This window comes from Anomalospiza imberbis, chromosome 14 (assembly GCF_031753505.1).
Source record: "Anomalospiza imberbis isolate Cuckoo-Finch-1a 21T00152 chromosome 14, ASM3175350v1, whole genome shotgun sequence".
Classification (NCBI taxonomy): domain Eukaryota; kingdom Metazoa; phylum Chordata; class Aves; order Passeriformes; family Viduidae; genus Anomalospiza; species Anomalospiza imberbis.
In genome coordinates, this window is record NC_089694.1 from 14,872,012 (window position 1) to 14,893,846 (window position 21,835).

A 21,835-nucleotide genomic window follows, 5' to 3' on the forward strand; every position below is an offset into this window, starting at 1 on the left:
AAGATCTGTGTAACTTGGTCATTCATGCCATCAGTCCTGCCTGTATCAATCTCTTTTCTTGTTTGCTGAGATTTGTCTGTATTTACCAACTGGAGAAATGTCTGCATTTCATGGTATGAACTACTTTTGCACCTTAAGCATTCTTATTTTGGCATTTGGCAATACAAAGGATTATTTTCACTAATAAAATAACTCATTTTATTTCATGGTAGAAACTGCAATGCATTTAGCATGCAGCTAAAACTTTAGGACTTTGTTCTTTCAAAATTTAACAAGTAAACCAACTACTCTTTCAATTAACATTCTGGGGAGTCTAAATGAGTATATAACACTATTTTTTATCATTTGGTCATTTTTTCCCATATTAATTGTATCCCACTGGAGAAGCCTACTTAGAAGTATAGAAATCTATCATATTTACCTAACAAATGTACAAATAATGATAAAATTCCCTGAAATGCATCAGCATGTCTGAAGAATTACAGAAACAGCTACAATAAAATATAGATCAAAGAGACACTTTCTCATATTGTCTGAGTAGAAAGCAAACAAGTGAGTTTGAAATAGTAGTGATTTAATAAACAAACTAAAACAATCAGAAAGAACCCAGCAGCCAACTTCTTTGAAATATTAATAACAAAGAATTGTCGAGTTGGTCCTTCTGCAATGGAACACCACGTGAAAAGCCCTAGAGACAGGGATACCCTTGTTAACAGTGTCAGTTCTCATGATCTCAATTTTCTCAAGGCTTCTCCATTTTCAGGTCTGAATTAATTCTGGATGCAGTTGGGCAACTGATGGGATGTTGCTGCAATGCTCTAACTGATCATTAACTGCCCAAGTTTCATCAGTTACTTTATTGTTCTTTCCCATCTCGTCCAGAGGTAAGTGCATGTAGGAGCTTTCATTGATAAAATTTATGCCATCAAATTTTACAGACAGGAAAAGTCTGACAGCCTAGAGAAGGCTGACAAGGCATATTTTCTTTCTCTTTAGAAAAAGATCTATATTTACATCTGCACACACATAGAGACTTCTCAATTGTTGCAGCAAATTATAAATTATGCATGAAATGAAAAATTCCTGTTCGGTGCATTAAGAAGTGTACAGACAGTGCCACCATGGAATCAACATTTGCCATGTCATTCACTTATTGAGAGACACTGACTCAAAAGTCGATAGAAAAAACATCAGCAGTTACACATTTCAACCTGCACGGTATTTGTACATTTCCTATTTGTTTTCCAAGTCTGTTCAAAATTATCCTATTGCCAACAGTCAATCACATCAGGCCAGGTTTCTGTGTCAGAAATAGGCAGAGATAGTCAGTGAATCCATTGATGGGATTTTTATAAAGGAACCTCAAGTATCAGTGGGTTACTAAATTGGGGCTTTCCTCTAAAATTAAAAAAAAAAATATATAAGAAACAAAAAAGCCCAAAATTAAATCTTGATTTACTCTTGTCCATTGGGTTGATTTTCATCCCAATATCTATCCTGAGACAAACTATGAAGGAATTTATAATTGCATAAGGATTTAATTTGTGACCAAAGCCATGCAGGCAGTCAAGCATTTTCATTCTAGCGTCCATGGAAGAACTGTTTCTCAATTTACTGCTCACATCACAGTTTTAGCATACTCTGCCTAAAACATTTGGGAAGGATCTGCATGTAACATAAGCTGAAAACAATATACCAATATTTAAAATAACCTGAAAACAGTGACAGAAAAGCTAAGGACAGACCCATGGTATTAATGAAAAAGGAGCGCTTTTGGCCTATGAGACCACATAGGAGCATTCATGGGCTGACCTGATCTTCTGTAAATCATCTGGATTCTGTGCTTGTGCAGGCTGAACATGTGCAAAGGGGGACATAACAGCAGCTGGAGACAAGGCACTGCTGCATAGCCTGCTCTACACAAAAAAGTGTAAGTGTTCAGATTTTCTAAAGGACAAGTGTCCATTCAGGATCTTAATCCTACTTGAAGCACGCAGAGCTCATAAATGTAAAATATTTTGCTTTGAGACCTGGGAGCAATCCAAACATCCTCCAGATATCATCACTACATATGCCTCAGAGCTCAAATGCTGTAATTTCACCAGTTTGCCTCCTCTTCTGCAGGCAAATCATATCTGCATCTGTAATTCACACACAGGTGCAGTTCCAGACACTCATGTCTCTAATTAAACAGCATTGAGCTGCAGGTGTAAATCAGAAGTTGAGTCACATTTCAGTTCGGCTTCATTATTGGGTGTAATTTTAGTCTTGGTAAAGTGTCACTCTTAAATTTGTTCTCTTGATGCAAAAGTCCAGAGTCCAAAGTCTCCACTCCATTATTTGCAATAGCAGAACAATCCTGAGAGACTAAGTAGAAAAACAAGAGATAAATAACTATTGAAAGATGTAACACTGATATGAAGAACAGCCCTGAGAGACTAAGTAGAAAAACAAGAGATAAATAACTATTGAAAGATGTAACACTGATATGAAGAACAGTCAAGGGAATGATAAAATGATAATCTGACCACAATCAGTTCCTTTTAGCATTTCATTTGATTTGCTTTTAAGGGAATGTTTAAATAACGATGGTGCAAAATGATGTGCAAGACTTTGCACGACAGATCAGAGAGGGAGCTCTGTACCACAATACATTTTCAGAATGCATCCCCAGATATCTCCTGCTATTGTGTCCTCAAGCACATGGTATTTCCTCAGGTCTGCTTTTGTCTTACTAAATAATAGAGACATCTAAAACCCCTCAACACTCAAAATTAAGCTGTATCTTGAGCCAGTGGGTTTCCAGTCACAACACACTATGTGCAAAACCTCCACAGTGCATTTCATCACCCTTTCTAGGTGAAAAACAATTTTCAAGAGGAAAAGAATCTGGAAGCCCCATTTTAAGTTCTCCTCGAAGTCTTACATATTGCTTAATGCAGCCTGGGGTCCGAGGGGTCCGTCTGACCCTGGGCAGCCGTAGGTGTCCCGTAGGATAGCGCTGGGCTGATAAGCACAACCTGTCCGGGTCCCTCAAGCTAGCTCAGCGAGCAGCTCTTCAGTGAGATCAGCTCTCTGGTGAATTCAGCTCTCTGGTGAATTCAGGTCATTGCTCGCTATGTACCTCGGCAGACACAGGGAAGAGAGAGGAGAAGAGCTGTTTGAAGTTCCACAGCGGTGCCTTTACTGGCAGCTCCTGTGAAGGGTTCCAGTGACAGCTCTTCTGCCGAACTGGGCAGAAAGGGGGGGCTTATACAGAGTACAGGGGTGTTGGAAATTGTCCAGTAGTAAAGGTTGAGGAGAATACGACCTATGGTCTTACAGAGAGAAAACAAGAGTCCAAATGTGGAAGAGAGGCTTCTTTGGTGCATTCATCATGACTAGACATTTCTTATCTTAGGCGAGTGACCACAGGGAGGTCAGCAGGGCCTCTGACTGCTACATTTGCCTACCCATTTTCAGGATGACTCAAAAAGAGGGAGAGGCCTACTCTCTATTCACGGTGGTGTTATATTCCTAACTGTTGATTTTCATATTTAAAATATTTAGAGGCAGAGGATAAATTCAATTTGATAATACTCTCTAAAAAGGAGAATTTTCTTTTCTCACTGAAAAAATTAATCTCATAGGTACTATTTATACTACTTAGCAAATATTATTCCCAGGGAAAAAAATAAGTAGTCAAAATAAATTTGGCTTCTACTTAAGAAAAAAAAACAAAACTGGGAGTTCAGATGCTCTTGATACCTGGAAGACTCACATAGCTTTTATTAAGGACTTTGAAATAAGATATGATTTCTGCCTTTATTGCTTAGTTTGCATTGATTAAAGCATAGCAAAACCAACTCAGGTAGCAAAAGTGAAACTTATCTTAAAGGCAGCATCATTACAAATCACACTGGTAAGGGAAACAAGTGAAATCCTCTTCAATAATTCATACACACAGCTCATTCACATCAAAAGCCTCCTCTCAAACAGCTCCACGGCAAATTATAACTGCTTGATTAATCTAGAAAAATACTAATTATGCACTGAGAAAACAGTTCTAGGGAAGAGAAAACAGCAGAGGAGACAAAATATTGGCTAATATTATAGGAAGTGCAGTAGTACTTTGGTTTAGTCAAGTCAACTTGATTTGTAACAGGAGAACGGGCATCCTGCTTCACAGGAAAGCAAAACACATTTATAAAGGATAACAGACATACAGAAATGGATGTGCCATGGAGCTAAAAGTCCGGCACATTCTGAAAGGGCTTGTTATCAGTCAAATACACCGACATGCACAGCAAGGTTTTACATCAATCTTTGTGCTGTAGATTGAGGTTCAGGAGCTGAGGGTCTGAACAGGACACAAGGCTGATCAGCTGTGGGTCTGAACAGGACACAAGGTTGGCTGATTCTGGCTGGTTTACCTTGCCAGGCAGAACCTGCAGTTCTTACACAGCACAGCAGGATTTTAACCCATGCAGTTTTGCTTTCTCAGCCAGCCAAAGTGAGACTTCTGAAATGTTGTGTTTCTTGTCAGATCTCTGTGAAGTTAAATCAATCTCCCTGTTAGGCTTCCTTAAACAGTTTCACAAAGGGTGCAATTCACTGGGCCCTTAATCTTCATATTACATAGATTAACCTTTCTACAGGCTGGGAGGAGCAGGCACTGACATGCAAAGGTGTCCTAGAGCTGTTGAACAGTTACTGCTGTGTAGACATTTCTCTGCTGAGTCTTCACCAAGCACTGCACAGAGCTTTACACCTGGATTCTATCAAAGCATTTCAAGGTACACATCAGCACAGTGCAAGAAAACCAGATCTGGTTCATCATAAGAGGAACAGAACGTGCAGAATCATCCAACCCTTCTAATCTAGTTCTTAAATTCTGCTTCTTGAAATATCCTTATATTGCTTTACTTTGAATAATGCCCTAATACAAAAGATCACACACCATGTGATAAAAATAACCACTTAATTAATCCATTTTTCTTCACAAAGTTCAAAAGATGCTGAGATATGTCAATGATATGGAAACAAAAGCACCAACAGCTCTCCTCTGCTTCTCATTTTCTGTGTTCAGAACATCAGTTCAAATTCACCCAGAGTGACCACTGCACCAACACACATATTAGATAAAAATAATCCCAACCAATTGGCACAAAATGACTCTCATAAGGTGAATTACCAATTTTACAGCATCTTTCCAGCCACTGTTGGAAGAGCCTATAGTAATCTAATATAAAATATCACTGTCTACCAAATACAAGAATGAGCCACTACCACACACTGATTATCTCTTCTTGTTTAATGAAGCTCAGAGTGAGCTGTGACCTGTGCTATGACAGGAATGTAGGAATTCCTACAAATTCTGTAGGAATCTTGTATCCAATGTGCAATTTTTCAAGGAAGAACCAAAAGAAGGAAAAATTATGGTAGAATCACATGGCCACATATAGACCTTGGAGCAAATATATGCAAAAACTCATTTTTAAGCCCAAAGCAAAACTCATATATGAGACTATGAGAAGATTTTGAAACAAAGTTAGTTTGGGGGAATTCAAGGGTAGAATATCTTCCACAAAATTTGTACCTGCACCCAACGTCCATCTTTTTGAAGGCCATAGAATTATCTTGAGAAAAAAAAATATTTATGAAAACAGAATAGCTTTGGAGGTCATTTCACTGCCAGTGCAGATTTTTTTTTGACTATATGGGAATACCATGCTGACAGGATGAAACCTAAAATTTTAATGCAGACATGCAGAGATTTGATTCAAATCCACTGCTCTCTGTAAAAGTGTGTAAAGGTCTAGGGACCTCAATGGGATTTGGACCAAGACCTTTACTTAATCCTTATCTTGACTCGGGTTTTTTTTCAAAGCAGATAAAATTGAAAGTTCATGAGTTTTTACAGGCTTGGAGCACTGATGTTGCTCTCTTATTGCCAAGGGCTTCTTGTTTAAAATATTGTTAAGGAGAAAAAAGGAAAAGGGAAATGTTTAATTGTTAATTATCTGAATACGTATTTCAGAAATTTTCACTTACAACTATCAATGCAAAAGGATTTATTTATGAAACAAAACAACATGCAATATGCAGTAGTAGTTCATCAAAGCTAGCTAACATTTCACTTTCATTAAAGTTGAATAATTTCTTACTAAGTAGAGTAACCGTATATCTAATTTTCTTGTAACTGATGAATTCTCAGTATAAGAAAAAAAAAAGTAGATCTTGCTATCAGATAACTACTGAGATCAAAGTAACTCCTAGTAGCTATTACACTGTTAAAAAGAGGTAACACTGTGAATAAATAAACAAATAAGCTCATAATTTATTAAAAAAAGCAGAAGAGCTGATTTTCCAAGACAAGCTTTCAGTCAGAGTTTCTAAGATCTGTGTAATTCTAGTAGCTCCTGGCAGTAGGCTGGCTGGACCTTATATATCCACAGGATGAGGGTCAAGCCAGAAAAGCGTCGCTTTTCTGAGGCTTTCCAAAGCTCTTGCTAAAGTAGCCAACACTGTCTTCTATATCCAAGCAAATGTTTCGAGGAGCAAGGGACAGTAAGCTGTGGTGCCTCCCAAACTGGTAGATTTTGTATCTGTATAGTTCTGCAAAGAGGGGCATAACTTTCTTTATGTGATGAAACTCAAACACAGGAGTAACCTCTTCCTTATAAATTGCATCTAAGATCCCTTTTTCAAAGCTTCATTCTTATTCCAACACTATATTTTTACACATTTAAATCCACACAGTTACATTCTCAAAAGATGGGATATTTCCAAATTCCACTCAGGTTTCAGGGATGAAACACTTCATGACATCAGAACAACGGAGTTTTTCCCATTAATGCTCCAATATTAATATACTCCACAACTTCAGGCACACAATGTTTAACATACTGATCCAACAGGATTTGTGCCAGCTCAGCAATCTGTAGTATTTTTTGTTTATTTAGTGTGAAACATCCATGAGTTTATTTATTCCCTAGGAGAAGGAAGGACCCACAAGGATTATATTATAATCCCTCTTGTTCTGGTAAATTTGCATATATTAGTGGCTAAATACAAGAGACAGCTTTGGGATGCACAGCACCAGTAATGCCAAGAAGGAGCAGTCTCTCATTTACAGCATAAAACAAGCCTGGTGACAAAAATGTCCAAAAATGCATATTAATGTTGTAACCTGTCTGATTAGAGCCCTGCAGGGGTAGCTGTGCTGGTAGCAAACAGAAAGAGGCTGATTGTTACATCTGCTCTCCAAAAACATTTGACCAGGGAAACAAAACACTCCAGCTGCAACAACAAAAATCCCAGAGTTTTCAAATTGTTTGCACAAGAGGCTGCTCTGTTCAACATCAGGCGTCACAGTGAGGAAAGAAAGGCTGCACTGTCTTCAGCTGAGAAAAAGCAATAATAGATGATTTTAGAAAATCTGAAAGAATACTGTGTATTAACATAAAATGAACTCAACGAGGCACCAAACTCATGTTCGAATGATCACTATGCAGCAAGTTTCTTAAAAACAAGAGCTGGATCTGAAATGTCAGTGCTTTGAATGGAATGCCATTGCCCATCTAGACCAACTTCATTACCTTTTTTAGGTGTGAGCTGATGGAAAAGCACTTAAAGAGGATGATTAAATATACCAGATAAGTTTAATATTCATTTTTCTCACTTTATGCTTACACAAGTCAAGGTGCAGTTAGTGGAAGGCAAAGCACTCTATGGAAACAAAATGGAAACAAAATTAAGCAACTTCCATCATGGAATTAAATAACTGACACTGCAGTCAATGTAGTAATGACAACTTCCCACTGCAAGCGTCCTGCAAAATTCCTTGTAAGACTAATTTAAAAGTAAATGTTTGGTTGTTAGCAATAAATGTTCATGTAAAAGCAAATCAGAAAAGATACATATATCCTCAGGTCATGATTCTCAGAACCTTTGCAATTTTATTTCAGAGCCCCAAAATTAATATTGCTGCTGGTGTTTGGTAACAAATGGGAATGGATATTCAAAACAAAATTGAATTAACCTATTAAATCAGGAATGAGTAAATGCAGCTTGGACACTTTTATACTTTGCCCACATATTAGAGGGCATTTGGAATTACCTTTCACTAAATCTTTCCATGTTACTATTTTCTTCAGTGTCTCATGCATTTGCCCACAACTCCTCTCAGTTATGTTCTGTGGTATAATGCACTGCTGAAGGAACAATGCCCAGGGATTACAGACATTATTGCTTAGTTACCATATTATAAAAACAGTTAAAACCCAAAGGAGAAATCTTCCGATATGTTAGAATACTTTGCTAGAGCCATTACCACACAAACATCAGATGCACAGTGCTGCAAGTTTCAGGAGTCTAAAATAGACTTTACGGACCTTTTACCAACCACTCAGTGCTAAAAATACCAAGATGGCTGTGAAACCATAAGGAAATGGGTTTTGTTAATGAAAGCCTCTGTAGATGCAACACATATGAAAGAAAATTGCCTATTGAGAGAATAGTTTTTAGTGTCTCCTCCCTGGGCTGTTACAGCCCATGGCTTGTTCTTTACCAAATGTGGGATCTGATTTCCCAGTGTTGCGATGTGGAAGCAATAAGCTGAATTTAATGACAGAACAGAAAAACTGCAGGGGCAACATGTTTCCTTTCAGTAATTATGCACAATTTTAAGAAAGAATATTTCACTCTTCCACAGCTATTCCCTTTTCTTTTTAAGGAATCTTATAAAACAACATTGGAATTGGGCACAGCAGCATCTGTAGTGCCCATGGCATAGCTGTGAGACCACACTGGGGCCAGATTCAGGCATCAGCTGGCTCTTTCCCTGGTGCCACACATCCAGGAGAAGGTGTAGGGCAGCTGAAACACCATGGCAAGGTTTTGGAGGTGATGAATGCCATCCTACACTTGTGGGCCTCCTCAGCTGTGTCAACAGGCAGGACACAGGACTCTGAAATCCTCTCAGCCACCTGCAAGGACCCGTTTTCTCTCCTTGGAACATCTGAGATGCCATTCTGCACTGATGCAGCCTCAGCAGGTCTCACAAGCACCAGCACCTCTGCTACAGCCTCCAAAAAAAACCAAAGTGGTTCAAACTCTGCATTTCTGTTGACTGAGCAGCAGGCATGCGACACAGGGAGCAGCCAGGTACGCTCCCAGACCCAGAGCTCTGTTTATTACTAATAAACATACATCTCCTCCTTAAAGAACAGAGAGCAGAGTCTTTTAATCTTTTCTAAAGACTCTGAAGTAGAATCTCTTGAAACACATTTCTCCTGAACATTCTTTTACTGCACTTCATTTTTTATAAAACAATTTACTGTTGACTGGGAACTTGGAGCACAATGGTTTATTACACTAATCCAGCTCCTCCACCAACCTCAATCCTCTGGCAAAAAAATATTCAAACGGTTCTGAAGTGTTGAGTATGTCGGTACAGCTAAAATCCTTTTGCCGAAGCCATGAGAACAGTGCAGTCATTTTTGTCTTGCCTTTAATATATCTGAAACCTCACATCTGGTGTCAAGAACACGTAGGCATCAGATTTTCAGTTTGGAAAATTGCTTACCATAACATCATAAACTGTGTCTGAGCAAGAAAGGAATGCAGCAATTCATGCATTGTCAGAAACACAAATACTACCTGAGGACCAATGTTTTCAAATTGTTTTCCATTAAAAAAAAAAAGTTGAAAACATCACACTTCTAATAGAAATACCAAGGGATGCAGCTTGCAATATCTGTTACGCTTTGATGGAGATTTTAAGCAAATCTTGGTCTTACATTCCCTTAGAAGTATAGTCCTCTTTAAAAAAGAGTAAGAACATACTTTTAGAAACATTATTTTAAGCAGTGTGATGTAAAACAAGTAAGTAAAGCATTTGAATACTCGCCAACTTGAGAAAATTATTTTTAAAGTACATTCTACAGTGAAGCTGCATTCAGAGAAATGTGTAGCTCACTCTTACAATGTTAATCTCTCTGAAATGGATTCTGAGGTGTAATACAAAGAAAGACTGTGTTGAAAATATATTCAGGCAGTACAACCCTGCAAAACACAGAGATGATTTACTGATTAAAGGTAATCTGTTTAATAACTGGGGCTTTTAACATATGGCTGCATGTATATCTAGACAGATACAAAATTATCTTCAATGGCATAAAGAACATGGTTAATTTGAGATTCCCACAGTACTTAGGAGCAAAATAGTGTGTGGGGAAAAGCTTTTGTGGTGATCATAACTGGTGAAAACTGTCACTTTCATATTGTATAAATTATTTGCAAAGCACCCATTCCATCTTTAGCTGATATATTTTTTCTTACTCTGCATTGGCTTTGTAATAACAATAACTGTCACCATAAATTACTAAGAACATTATTCAATTTCAAGTATCCCCATTTGTTTTCATGTTTCCAGAAAAACTATGACAATAGAAATAGATTATTGTAATTGCTTCTTCAAGCAAGGACTACAGGTGGTTTTATTTTTCTATGACTAATAACTCCCATTTTCCTATTCATTCAGCCACTGATATGTTCAGACCATGTGCAGGAGGAAATGATGTGGACCTTATTGTGGCAAGAAAAAAATAAAAAAATGATAGAGCCTTAAAAATATCATTACATTATACACTGTGGTGAGGCTGATGAGAGACAGAGGTCACTAAAGCTACTGCAATTTATACAAAGAGCATCTTCCATAAATAATAAAAAAAGAATATATGCACAGTTTTTTTCTTTTCCTTATTTTGAAACAAGGCAGGGTGAAAAATCTTATCACCAAACTACACTGACATCATTATAAATATGAATGCACTTCCAGCTGTGCTCCGATATTTTATCTCCTTTTCACCTTTATTCACAAACATTTTCTAAACTGACCAATGTAATTGTCACACATGTGACCTGTAAAAGGTCTGCCTCTTTTGCTTTTGCTGTTCCCTCTTTGCTCCATGTCTGCCCTAGACCAAACTTATACACTTTAGAGCCAGCTTTAAATACTTTAGAGCCATATTAGCTATAAACACAAGATGACTGCACACAAACACCTGAATTAAAGCCACTTGGTAACTGAAAGATTGCCTGCAAAGGGAGATCCAATATTTTAGGAGAGGCTGGTGAATTCTGGCGGGATTTAGCCAAAACTTACATGGAATTGCCAAATCGGGGGGTAAAGAAATCATCAGAACAAATTGACAAGACAGAAATTGGTAAACTGGGACCAGTGCTGGAATTCCCCCGTCATATGTTAAAGAATAGCAAACTCTGTTGCTGTTCACAGAACTCCCTTCTGCACTTAAATCCTTCCCATAGTAAAAACCAGATGATTTCCACCTGTTGAATTTCTGAACTTTTACTACATACAGGTGAAATTAATTTCAGTTTAAGAAAGGCACTAGCAAAGGAAGGTCAGCCACCAGGACACAAAGTACAATTGCCACACTGTTGCATTTTTCATAAGGTGCCCAAATTTGATGTGATCAGAATTTTTTAACAACTGCAGGACCAGCTAACTTCAAATTATTAAAACATTTCTGGGTTTTGCAAGTGATTTTATTTGAACAAGAGCCCAAACACATACTATACCAGAGATTTAAAATATAAGGATTATAAGTGACTGCAAATTTAAATCTTTAATACAATATGGTATGAACTTAGAGGACAAAGCTAAGGAATTGATTGACCTCATGGTAAACCATAAATAGGAAGAAGTAAAATTATTAATCACTCTCCTATAAAAATCAAATTCACTCTACCAAGGCTAGCAACATAAACCAGCTTATGATGAATTATGGCTTCAAAAACTTTTATTAAAAGCAGCCAAATTAGTGCAGAAAATTAGAAAGAATGAGTAATATGTTTTTCTTTAAGTTCTGTAAGCTTTTTTCCCCCCTCTTAGTTCATTTTCATCTTAAAGGAAATTTCTCTTCATCAACTATCAGGAGAGATTCTCCTCCAGGGGAAGAAAACTTGCACAATTTGCCTACTTCTTACAATTTTGAGAAAATCTTCCATATCCAAGGTGCTGTTTTGGGTTAGACCACCCTGTAGAAGCCTCTGTGCTTAACTGCAGTTTCTTTTCTAGTAACTTAAGAAATAGAACGTCAGGAGGGTGACCAAACTATTGTTCGGGTGCCCAAATTTCTTTGCTGCTTTAGGGGCTCCTCAAAGATGCTGACAGCCTGTGCATGAGGGAGCAGCCTTTAAGGCATAAATCCGTTCCTGGCCCAGGAAGAGAGGAATGCAAAGGTGCTTAAAGCTGCTTTCATAGACCTGAGGTTGTAAACATCCTCAGCAGGAGCTGGGAATGATACCTCCAGCACTTGACACAGGAGGTGCTTTTAATGCAGCCTCCCTCCGACAGAGAATTTCTCACTTTGAGGAATGATTACCTGTGAGTTCCTCCTTGAATAGAAAGGGTTACAGGCTCCCTGCACCCTCCATCTTCCTAAGAAGCAGAAAGTTAAATTTCCAGCTCTCTGCACAAGTATTTTTTTTTAAGTCTGATCCCAGCATTGCTGATTGAAAGAGATGCTGCAGTGCAGGCAGCACAGCCAATCCATTGCAGTGGCATTTGAAATGCTCTGCAGCAGCAGGGCTCCTCGTCTGTGCATCCTGCACTGTGTATCTGCTGCCTTCCCCCTGGGCTTCTTTGGGGTAACAAGAATAAACGGATGCACTGGAGAACGACTGAAGGCATCATACACTGGCATCTCTTTCTTGGACTCTTCAGTACAAATTATTCATATAGCAAACAATTTCACAACTTATGCCTTTATTTCCAGCCTAGGGCTTGTAGCATTCTAGAGAATTCCTATACCTCTAATGTAATATTTACAGCAACCTATACCAAACTAAAGGCTATATTTGCTGAGGAAGCCTCTAGTTTCTTTTTCTCTTCTGTCTCCTCACTGTCTGCTTCTAGCAAGAGGCACTCGGGGAGAAGCCAAATGATATGCTAATAATATTTTTTGTTAAGCTTTTAAATTCACAAGCACTTGCTATGTCAGTTTACCTAGTGTGGATATAATTTGGAATAAAAATCAAGTTCTGATTCCATTTTAGTAAGACATTTTGTGTGGTTTCACAAAAAGGCTGAAATAAAATAGAGGCCTTGTGGATGCCAATTCAGATGTTTTATACATATATTAAAAAAAAAAAAAAAACTTATAAAACTTGTAAGTGGCTATCCCATTTCCTGGGATTTCTGAAATTCATTTCATCTCAGAACTCTATTGAAAGAGAAGGCACATCTTTCCAGCCTGTTTGTTATGATCACCATGTAAATTCTTGCTTCTGAGAAATTACAATTTATTTAGACACATCTGTGCAGGAGTCAGATATAAAGTTACCAAAATGCTGCAATTCCCAAGATCAGGACCATACCCTCTGCAGAAGGGGATTTCTACCACAGAGGGTGGATGATCTAAAGCAGTCATTGTGGCCTTTGTTAGTATTAATGGCTACATACAATGAGCCATCAGGGAACCCCAGATCTGAGAGTGAACGTCATTCTTTGTGCATGTTCCCACAAAACTAATTTACATCTAGAATAGTCTGTGTGTAATTCGTATTTCATGAAAAACACTTATTTTAAATAGAAGGCAAAATATTAGCTACACTGATTTTCTGATGCATATAAGTGTACCAAGTATGATACTCAAATCATGGCTAGTGTAATAGTTGGCCCTTTGATACAAAGGATTCTTTCACATCAGCAACGATGACTACTGACCTTAAAGCCACAGCCCTTCACACCTGCTAGACAAGTAACAGAAACCATAAATAACATAAACAGTGCTATTTTTAGCTTAGATTATCTTAATGATTTATTGGGTGAAACGTGTATACATTGCAAAGTGTACGTTAAATAAATAGTGTCTTTTCCAACCTGGATCCAGTGAAACCTGGAGTTTAGGATGCTCAGGCCAGTACTGCAGCACAGTACTACAAGTCTCAAAAATAACTGAGATCAGTGTGACTGCTGTAAGCTTTACTTACCAGCTCGACCTCAGGCTTCCCATAGCTGAGTGCCAGACCTCGACATCCTTAAAGCAATTTATTCACGGTGCAGTAACACAAAGCCATCTCGAGCTGGTGCCTCCAGGGAGGGACCCTGAATCCTCGGGCTTTTACACCCTCAGAATCCATCCTCCCAGAGAATCTAGACTCTTCCTACTGAGCCCTCTGCTCCTGCCCCTTTAATGTCGCTCACCTGGCCAGCACCACAGGTGTCCTTTGTTATGCAGTGTCAGCAGTTCCCGGCTCCTGCCTGGGGCTCCACCCCAGAGCTCAATCAGGAGTCTCCCTGCAGCTGCTCACCTGCACCAGGTGTGTTCCTCAACAGTGCTACCCGGAGAGATATTCTCTTTTTTCAATTTCCACCGTGACTATCAGTTGAATTACCAGCTTTAAGCAACTGCAAAATGTGAAATTGTTACTTTGATTTCCAGTAAATCTTTCATCTGATATATTTGTGGCTGTCGGGTCAACTGCCTGTGAGATTTACTGTCAGTCCTCAAACAGATACAATGATCTGTAAATCTACCACATTAATCCGTAGGTGTGGAGGATTTTATCATGGCAGCTCAGCACCACAAAGCCATTCTCTCATTCTCCACCAGCGAGATGGGGGAGAGAATTGAAAGGGTAAAAGTAGGGAAACTTGAGATAAAGACAGTTTAATAGGTAAAACAAACACCTTTCACTCAAGCAAAGTAAAACAAGCACTTAATTCATTACTTCCCATGGGCAGGCAGGTATTCAGCAGGGCTCCATCAGGTATTCATCATGTGTAAGAGTGACTCAGAAAGACAAATGCCATCATTCCAATCACCCCCCAGCCCACCTCCCTTCTATTTCCCCCACCTTTATATGTTGAGCATGAGCATAGGGTCTGAGGTATCCCTTTGGTCAGTTGGGGTCAGCTGTCCTGGCTATTGTCATCTCTCAACTTTTTGTGTCCCCAGCCTCCTCGATGGAGGTGCACAGTGAGAGGCAGGAAGGCTTTTTCTCTGCTCAGCAGCAAATAAAACATCCTTGTATTATCAACACTGTTTTTAACACAAACCCAAAACAGCCCCATACCAAAAGTTAACTCCATGCCAGCCAAAACCAGCACAGCCTTTTGTACTTCTGTCTATGCCCAGGAACATCTAATTAATGTATATAATCGATGTCATTGGAAGAAAAGGCTTGCATGTATTTGCAGGTTTTTTGCTGAATTATTGCATGTGTACCAAGTGATAAAGCCCCAGAGAAGCTAGAGAATACTCAGCAGCCCCTCTGCTTTGCAACACAGGTTTGTGGTTTTGTGCTGTTCTGGCTTTTGCACCAGCTCCCATGGAAACAGTTTTTTTTTTCCTCAGGACCTAGCCCTTACAAAGCCCTTTTCTAGCTGCAAATGCATGCCCTGCCACAACTGACTTCCACCAGCTCCACTAGAGCAGAGCCAGGCTCATCTAGACCAGGCTCAACACAGGCACCTAGGCTCTGACTTCAATCTCTGGAAAATAAACACACTCAAAGACCATCCAAAACTGGAATGATGGTGATAAAGAGGGACTACTATGTGGGGAAGCTAGGGAATTCTCAAATCTTTGCAGATTTACTATAGGATATTGCATAATTAATTTAGCTTCAGCAATGGAGAGAAGCCCTAAAGAGAAGCAAGAGAGCTCTATGACAGGTCAACAAGGAAAAAACAAACTGAGTAACATTATTTAGGTTTCTCTGACTCAAAAAATTTCTGCAGTAATTGAAGATCAAGGCCATCAGCATTTCTTTTCAGAGACAGGGTAGAATTTACACATTAATTACCATGAGATATACTTCATAAAGTATTTAAGCATCCTTGGACAAAGGCAATTCTGGTCTTACAGAAACACTAGTGAAGATCACATTGTGTTTTCTGGGAAATGAGAGGAGGCTATTTATGTAGTCTTTTCAGATCTACTTGAAAAACTCAGTATCTACTTGCAACCTTTGCTTCCCAAAAGCCTTTGAAAAACAACTCTCTTGCCTAAATCTCCACCCCTTTCATCATGCAGACAATCCTTACACACAGGTGGTGAAATCATGGATTTTTATACTCCTGTCAAGACACTGCATGAGTTATGTGCCACAGGTGAGCACAGATGAATGCAATACTCATTTTGGAGCTGGTTTATGCCAGTCTGATGTATGCACCTTCTGCTGTTACAACATACCACAAGGATAATCTATTACAAATAAAAGTTAATGAAGATTACATATTCAGTCTGAATCTGTTGTCCACACATTTTGTCTCTGGACAAAAATGATTCGCACATAAAGTGTGTGCTTCCCACTCACTGCCATAACTCCACAGCAGCATATTCTTTTTATAATGCAATACAGAAAACAAACACTTGCACAGTAAAACTCCAGCTGGGAGGAATAATGAAGCATTTAGCAAACCAGACAAAGACCACACGGCTGCATCTCCCTCCACACAGCAGAACCTATTACTGGATATAATAATTAATAAGCTAATGACAAACTTTTAACCATCCAACAAGTTTTTATGAAAGATATAAATTACTTTTAATTTTCTATTCAGGGATTAAATCAGTCAAATATCTAAGAACTTTAAATACTTTTGGTATATGCCAAATTCACTGCAACCCTGAAGCAGCAGAACTTGTGCACAGCCCCAGTGCTTCTGCTTGTACAGCTACTTGGAGGAACACGAGAGTTTACCTAACTTCAGACACCTCACTGATGCTGACTAAAACAAGACACTGGAACTCCTACATGTGGTCAGCAGACAGGAATACAAGGTAACTGGAGAGAAAAAAAAAAAAAAAAGAAACCAGGATTTCATTTCTCTTATAGCAGCACACCAGTTTCTCCCACCATGGTGCCTGAGGCATGACAAAGATAGGAGAAAACAAAATAAATTAACTGTGGGCAGATCTTCAGGATTTTCTGCGGGACTTCTGGAATCCCTTGTCCTTCCCAAGTCCTGTCCTTCACAAGGTTGCACTGCTGTTTGTGGGCCAGAGGATGAGTTTCTGCCAAGGAATTTGGTGGCAAGCACTGCAAGAACTTTGGTTTTCAGTCCTGTGTGAAGCGGCCCACAGGTTGCAAACACAAAGCCAAGCCACTTTTATAAACTAATGGTGGTTCTAGTCAATGCTGAGAAGGGACTTTCAGCATTTAAAGGAAAAAAAAAAACAAGTTCAGTCATTAGCCCTCTAGTTAATTTTTTCCCCACATCTACTCTCTGACCACTGCAAAACGCTGGCAGGCAAAAAAGTCATATGTGTTTGAGAGCTTAGTACTGGAGAAATTAAATAATGCTTCATGACTGAAAATAAAAATCCACAATCTGTAAAAAGCCATGACAAGCAACTTGCTGGTTTGTGATGAACCTTGTGAGAAGCTATGATCACTCACTCAAGTGTAAGTGGCAGGAAAGGGAGTCAGGAGAGAAAGGTCTTTTTAAGCTTAAGGGCAATCTTTGCACCAGAATAAAAGGCAAATGAACTCACCATAAGTAACTGTGTGCTGGAAATCAGTTTCTAACAGAAAAGAGGTCTGGAAGTGTCTTCAGACATGACAGTGGAGAAAAATTTAACTGCTTCTAAATTCTGAATAGACTTATATAAAATAGATGTCTGTGAGACAGGACCTTTGGATTTTGCTTCCATTCTTCTACACCTCCCCTGGGCAGAACTACACTAATAAATACTTATTTTAAAAGAAAGACTTAAAATACAAACCAGAATATGAGGCAGAATATGCAGATACATATTTTCAAGAAAACACGGGCTTCTTCTCCCCACTCTGCCCTTGGGCCACCTTCAAAATACTCTCAAGTAGTTGACCATCTGTGAAGAAAACCACATTGTGGAGGATCCAATTCAGAACAAGATTGTGCATCATTAATGTGCTCTGAGAGTGCAAAGCACATAGTCCTATCAGTCTACTTCTAAATTTTAGTAGATAATACTAAATGATAAAGAACACATGAAAAATTACTCTATTTTCCACTGAGACAATACATAGCAGTTCAGATTTTTAGACTTCGCTACATTATTATCTATTAATAACCTATGAATACCCCAAAGTATGATACCAAGTCACTTCATAGACATCAGATGAAATAAAAATAATGTCAAAAGTCTTGGGCATCCAAAGCCTAATTTCTGTAGCAGATTTTGAGAAATTTTTTCAGCCAACTGGTACTCTCCCACTGTAACTTGTCAGATTTCCCACTTTTATCTCACTCTGGCCCTGTTATTCCAATGAGAATGTTCTTCGCCACAACCAATTTAAATGCTGTAAACACTTTCCTTGAGCACACCACTAACACACAGAAAATATTAACTAGGAAGGATCCTGCTTGCACAGGCTTCCTGCTGGGCACGTTTTTTTTATCCTCACACTGTGGGGAGTTGACCTTGGCTGGACTGCAGGTGCCCACCAAGCCATTCTATCACTCCTCTTCTGAACAGGAGAGAGAAAATTGTGAGGAAAGGCTCAAGGGTTGAGATAAGGTCAGGGAGAGCAATCACCAACTACTGTCATGAGAATCAACTTGGGGAAAAATTAATTTAATTTATTACCAATCTAATCACAGTAGCATAATAAGAAATGAAAACAAATCTTAATATACACCTCCCCCTCACCCCTCCCTTCTTCCCAGGCTCAATTGCACCCCCATTTTTCCCTCACTCTCCCTCAGTGGCACAGGGACTGGGCACTGCAATCAGCTTGTCACACATTGTTTCTGCCACTCCTTCCTCTGCAGCAGGGACTCCTCACACTCCTCCTGCGGCCCAGCATGGGGTCACTCTGATGTGAAAGAATCTTCCATGAGCTTCTCCAGAGTCCTTCTGATGGGCTGCAGCTCTTCACAAGCTTCATTTACCAAGGCTGCCTCAGCCTGGGTCTGCCACGGGTCCCAAGCCCAGCAAAGCTGCTCCAGACTGGGCTCCTCTCTGCACGGTCCTGCCAGGACCCTGCTCCAGTGTGGGCTCCCCATGGGGACACAGGCTCCTTTGGGCACACCCCTGCTCCCCCAGGGCTGCAGCGGGATCCCTGCTGCCCAGGACCCCCATGTGCTGCAGGGGCACAGCTGCCTCTCCATGGGCAGCACCAGGGGCTGCAGGAGAACCTCTGCTCTGGCACCTGCAGCACCTCCTGCCCTCCTTCTGCACTCACCTGGCTGTCTGCAGGGCTGCTCCTCTCACATATTCTCACTCCCCTCTTCTGTGCTGCAATTTCTTTTGTGCAGTGGCTGTTCCTCCTTCCTAAACACTTTATCTCTCAGAGGAGATGCAGCACGGCTGGGCTCAGCCTTGGCCAGGGCAGGTCCATCCTGAAGCTGGCTGGCGTTGGCTCTGTCAGATTTGGGGATTATCTCTGGCACCTTCTCAAAGAAACCACCCCAAGGTCCTCCCCTAAGTTACCAAAATCTGGCCACACAAACCCAATAAGACACATCAAGCTTCAGTGCTGTGATGTATTAAATTATTACAATTACTGCTACACTGATGCAGCAATTGCAATAATTGCTGCAGTGGTTCTCCAGGTCTGCAGAAATTGAGTCTGACTTCTGATATATGAAGTATTTGATCCTGCAACATCTGCCTGATCAGCATACAGTGTTTTTCAACAGGGAGCTCTTATAAAAAAGTTTGTAAACAACATTTATAAAATACAGATGCTCTTGGTTACAGATGCATTGAAGGAAGCTTAATAGCAGTTTGGATAAGTGGTTTGAACTTCCAAGATGATTTATCACCAGTAAAAAACAACCCATTTTGTAAAACATATCCTATTAAAGAAGCATTAAATGAAAAGCAGAGTTAGAGAAATTGTCTTCTCTAGAGTTCTGTGGGGATTCTTTCTTTCTTTCTTTGTCATTATCAGCAATACAAACTTGGGCAACAAAATAGCTTTTTTTGATGATGAATTTCATGTTTATTTTGAAAAGCAGCATGGATGGGTAAAGAAATTCTATTAAAAACCCCAAGACTGGAATTCATAGCTATGCATAGTTTAAAAAAAAATGAAGCAGAAGAATATTCTTTTAAGTCAGGATGAATGCATACATATGTATTCCCTTCTGCACAATTGACTGAACTTCACTTTCAAAATGTCAATGATAAATATCCTTCAAATGGTTCTATTAAAACTGATAACCATAGTAACTGTATGTTGTTTGCTTATACCTTTTTTTCCTTTTTGGTGCATATTCTTTGCAACAATGCTGCTAAGATAGGTAAAAAAAAGCAAGCCCAGCCTAATTAATTATTAGAATGTGGATGTTGATAGCCTTCCTATGTTATGAAATTTTGTTTGGTAATTTAAAGATCTGTTTATGGATATGAAACCTGAACAAACCATTATGAAAATATAGTACCACCTGCTGCACTCATCAGTACAGAGGGGCTGTTACCTACTGTTTATTACTTCTTTTTCCCAAGTAATTATTTGCATCAGAATAGGGGAGAGTAAGGTCCCCTCCAGCTCCAGATATTCTGTGATTCTATGCTTAAATTAAGTCAAAGATAATTAAGAGATCCAGCTACACAGCCTCTAATTACTATCAATACTAATGGATTTTATACAGCTAAATCCCACTGACATTTGGAAAAAAAAATCTCAGTACTTAAACTAACACAAAGTGTTGTGGTAATATTGTTAACTACTAAGCAGGGAACATAGATTTAGGTCTTTTTCAACAATATCAAGTACAATCCCAGGAAAAAGGCAGCTTTTCTAGGGAGTGCTGGGCCCTAGCTAGCTGGGCTAGCTGTGTAGCACGGTGGGTTACAGAACCACGCTGTGATCACAACAACACAACTCCACAGCACAGGGCCTGGACACAACCTAACAACCTAACCCCTAAAGGGGCTCTGGCTTTAACACAGTCTGATAATCCCACTTCTGTCTGTCTTTGGTTACAATTATATCCATCATTTCTAATGTGATACTTCATTCAGCTCTATCTAAGTTAACTATAAATTCTTAACTGGGATAATCTGGGGAAATGTACCCCCATTTCCCACCTCTCTTCTCACAAGAAGCAGCTCATGGTGCTCGGTGAACGTGTCAGCTGCAGAATAAAGAATTGTGATACAGCCTTCACTTGGTGGTTCTTACTGGAAGTTAAAAAGCTACTGATGAATTTGAGATCAAGTTCTAAAGTTGTCCTTCCAGATTGCTGATATTTCAATACAGTGTAATTCACACTTTCCAATTCCTTCACTCTGTGTGGGGAGAAATGAGGCAGTAGTTCAGTGGTTTTTGGATTTGGCATGCGTTTCAGTCCAAGATGTCTCTGCCCTTCAGTGCCTGAAGCTCCATGTATGCTACCATAAGAAAATCATCTGGATTAAACAGAATAAAAAATACCTTACATAAACAATAGGAGGGTTTAACCTATATTTGGGGCTAAATTTACTCACATCCTATGCCTTCTGTGAACCTATTTATTGTGAATGCAAATGGACAATATGGAATCTTTGGCAATGCATTCCTGCTTCATTCGCTTGCAGCATTTCCATCACAAGAAAAACAAATGAAATTTAAAAAAAAAAATTCTCAGTGAAGAAACTCAACCTGGCTCAAAATGATCTTCCTGAGACTGTGTCAAGATGGTGAGGTTATATATTTTTCTACATATTCTGTTTTAAGGGACCATACTGGGATGTTACAGAGAGTTAATGATTTCAGGGAAGGATTAAGGGAATGGTCAGGGAAATTCATAAACTGCTTTGGTACTGTCAAAAGGAAAAATGGCAATATTATCTGCTCAAGGGCTTTCCTGATTCATGTGACAGATTATCCTTAAAGGCTGAAC

The 21,835-nt window shown here is 39.3% G+C and overlaps 2 long non-coding RNA genes across 2 annotated transcripts in view; both read right to left on the bottom strand.

Annotated features, from left to right (window-relative positions):
• The window catches only part of LOC137482583 (uncharacterized), a 233,909-nt gene that overhangs the window by 208,968 nt on the left and 3,106 nt on the right, over nucleotides 1-21,835 (bottom strand). The window contains exons 2-3 of the long non-coding RNA XR_011004160.1: nucleotides 17,745-17,852; nucleotides 16,720-16,803 (exon numbers count right to left, since the gene is read on the bottom strand). This is a non-coding gene — a long non-coding RNA (uncharacterized lncRNA). The remainder of the gene's footprint in view (nucleotides 1-16,719; nucleotides 16,804-17,744; nucleotides 17,853-21,835) is intronic.
• Nucleotides 6,041-11,247, bottom strand: LOC137482258 (uncharacterized). The gene is made up of 2 exons (XR_011003968.1): nucleotides 11,049-11,247; nucleotides 6,041-7,379 (listed from the first exon to the last, which is right to left on the bottom strand). It is a non-coding gene; the product is annotated as an uncharacterized lncRNA (long non-coding RNA).